The sequence below is a fragment of the Pelmatolapia mariae genome, linkage group LG12, assembly GCF_036321145.2.
Source record: "Pelmatolapia mariae isolate MD_Pm_ZW linkage group LG12, Pm_UMD_F_2, whole genome shotgun sequence".
Lineage (NCBI taxonomy): Eukaryota > Metazoa > Chordata > Actinopteri > Cichliformes > Cichlidae > Pelmatolapia > Pelmatolapia mariae.
The window spans coordinates 25144298-25148024 of record NC_086237.1 but is presented as its reverse complement, the minus strand read 5'-3'; positions in this window follow the sequence as shown (position 1 = coordinate 25148024).

Sequence of the window (3727 nt, the reverse complement as noted above, 5' to 3'; positions counted from 1 at the left end):
GGCTGTTGAGTCAGCATATGTCTGTTTTTGATTAAACGCTGCTGATATTAGCCAGACCTGGGAAAACCCCAAATTGTACACACAAATGAGTAGACTATCTTGAACATAGACTGAGGTCCCCAAACACAAACCCCCCACACTAGAAGTTCTACACAAAAGCACACTCAAGTGAAACCTCTCGCATTTATCCACACTGCTACAGACACCCCAAGTGAAAAACATTGATGAAAAGACCATGAAACTGGCTTAACAAGACTAATTCACGCATACAAAACTCCTTTATACAAACAAAAAGGGCTCTTTCAGGCTCTAATACAAGGCAAAAGAATTGAACATGACCATATGCGCTTTGAAAACAAAAGAGGCCAGCTGAGGTTTTTCTTTCAGCCCTTTTCTTGTTACAGATGCCACTGCCATGGCACCCATTACACACAGATACAGGGCCATGTGCACAGATATGTGACTGCAGACCTCTACACATTTGTGGAGACACTATTATGGACACACAACCACACACAGATACTGAATGTCACGCTGAAAAATTAGTGCAAGGTCATCGGTCAGACACATATGTTTGTTTGGTCATTTAACTAAACAACAGAAATTAATGGAGGTTGACTCTTGTCGGCATGAATGATGGTTTCTTAGTAAACCAAAAGAATGCCTTTGTGATGTAAGCAATAAGTGTCATTCAATCTGATTTATATGGGAAAAAACAAAGAGAAAAAAAGCGCAGAAAAAATAGTGTCCATTTCGAGATTAAACTTGGAATGGGTTGTCGTTTCAAGCCAAACAACTGCCACAACTCCTATACCCACTACAAAATACCTTGTGTAGATGAGTTAGTGAAACAATCAGCTGTCTTGTTGTGTTCTTTGATACAACATATATCCTCTTTTTTGCACGAGGATGTAGCCACCGATGTCCTTGCATCTGTTTTTGTGGTTGTTCTTTCTGACCAGAAACAGCTTCCTGCACAATCTCTTCAGCATCCTTATACGTATCACCGCGTGTGTGTTTTTTAAAAATTATTATTATTTTTACTTTTTTTACTTTGCAAAATGATCAATATTTTTTTTTTTAATGAATGTGGCCCTAATACTCATTCAGTCTTCCATTTTTTTTTAGAAAGAAAGGTTGTTCCAAGCACCTTAAGGTTCACTCTCTGCACAGTCAGGGTCAATTTTGGTGTAAAAAAACAAAAATCCCTACACAATATGAATGATACGGCGATCTTTAACAAACCATTCAAAAGACAGTGAAACATAACTCAACAGCGAATTTTAAGAAATATATAACATCCATCAGAAATAAGCAGGCTTTAGAGGCCTAAAAACTTTGAAATTTTTTTAGGATACCATTTTTTAAACCTATATTTGGGGGTGGGGGGTTGCCTTTATTGCAGTTGGGAAAAGACAAGAAAGCTGGGTGGAAGACCAGAATTAGACATGCAATAAATGGCCTTGGGGCTAATTCAAACACAGTCATCTGCATTAGACACATGGCATATGGGTTTCCTGCTCCACCTAATGACCTAAATTGATGCTCTTGTATTCATAAGTTTTTAAAAGTTGAAAGATGCAAAGAAAAAAACAAATTCTAATTAGGGCATGGGAATTTTTTGTAAGTTGTCAAAAAGTCAAAATAACTCAGAAACTCTATAAAGAATTACAGTTAAAATATGAAAATCATACTTCAAAAAAGGTTTAAGTAATAGGTACATTTGAACCTGTATATAAACTACATATATATATACAAAATTGCAGAAGCCAGGTTACAGCAAAGCTTGTAAATACTTTACGTGATTTCAAGAATAGTCATTTTTTCCAGAATAACTGTGTTGCTGAGTTAGGCTTTGCACTAACAAGACATTCTGGTAGTTTATCTCACATTTTCTGTCAGAAACTAATAAAAGGCAGACATCCAAAATGAATAACAGTGACCCTCTGCTCTTCTTATAACAAGAGTGGGTCCTCACACATACTGCTGCTCAGTGGAAAGCCACTGATTTGGCCAATGGCAAAAGCTTCATGCTGTGGTGTGGAAGTTGAAGGGGACTCGAGTCCTTTGCAGAGTTCTCCTTAATGGCATAGAAGAGCACCTGCATGACAATAGCTGGTGACAGGCTTTGCACTAACCTTACCTTGTCAGTGCACATTTGTGCTGCCACCATGCTTATCATACTTGCACAGAAAGTAAAGATCAGCTTGTGTCATACTGATCCAACCTTCAAGCCAACAATCATCACTGGCAAACAAGGATTGGGTCTTCAGCTATACATAGCTTCAGTGCGCACCAGAGAAGTCTTCAAATTCAATTTGGGTTCAGGCCCTGCATTAGATGATGCATAAAATACAACTCTCATATCTAAAAATCCAGTGTGGGGACGCCTTAAACTCACGTTCATTCTGATGGCCAGTAGGGGGCAACTCTAGTGACTGAAAAAGAAGTGGTGTTGTATAAAGTAGGGTGAAAAAGCCTTCGACTCCCTCAATCTATGACCACTTTTTTTGAAGAGTTTGTGTTCCACAGCTGCTGGTAAACGAAATAACACTTTAGGGTGTACATATATGTACATATATTTTCAACAGTAAAGATTCTAAACTTGTTCTTGGATCAGTGAAATTAACATTTACATTATCTTATCATAGAATTGTCACATTAGAACCTGTAGCTAGAGTAGGAAGTTTAATTGATTGCATAAACTGGGGTGTCATCCAACTGGAATGAGAAGCTGCTGAAGCTAAACTGATTCCTTCCTTAGAAAGCCTAGAAAGTCTGATGACCTTCAGTAATGATTATTTCACTTTTAAATGTGGAAGGCTGAGTGTGTTACTTTTAAAAAGCAACTAAAATGTGGAATGTGTCTGCAGCTTGTTATAAACTTTAAACTCAAATACCACTTTTTCCTCTTGCCACCTACAGGTTAATTCTAAGTTGAAATTAAAATGATGACAGGGGTGTTGAGGTCTGCACTCTGATGGACAGCAGCACCCGCCAAAATACACCCAATTTATTACACTGATAACAGGAAATCAACTTTCAGTAGAGAAATATTTCTGTCTTTTTAACTCGATCTCGTTGTTGCCATTTTAGCTGGATAGTGATAGCAATCCCACCAATCTCTATTTACATTTCTCTGAGATAGGTAAGATAAGAAACAGATAAGAGAAGAATCAGATCATTTACATTGTACATTCTAGATGCAAAACTTTATTTGGCTCACATGAAACAGAAACCATTTCTGATTTCAGCTGAAACAGTATCCTCTTCAAACTTGTGCAGTGCTACACTGCTCTCAACTCTCCTGAAAAGCTTCCTGAAAGTCTTGTTCAGCCCACTTGTCAGTGCACATTTGTGCAGTTTCCATTTACATTCAGTGTAAAAGTTCGAAATGTCCAAGTTTAAAGGCAATGTAGAAGCTCGTCCAGGTTTTTACCATTGATGGGGAGCAATATGAATTCATCCCCTAGGTTAAGACCATCACAGAGCAGCAGCGAATGAGTGGTATTGCAGTCTGATGCACATGCTGAAAGAGAAACAGTACAAATATGTATCTTTCTAACTTTTAAGGGCACAGTGACCAGGTCTAAATCCAGCAAGGTTTCAGGTAAAAAATGGATAAACAAATGCATAAATTAAAGAAAAAAATAAGACCAAAAAAAGCAAACAAACAAAAAATAAAGCATACAACCCCAGGTATTCAAGGCAGGGTTGAAAAAGTAAT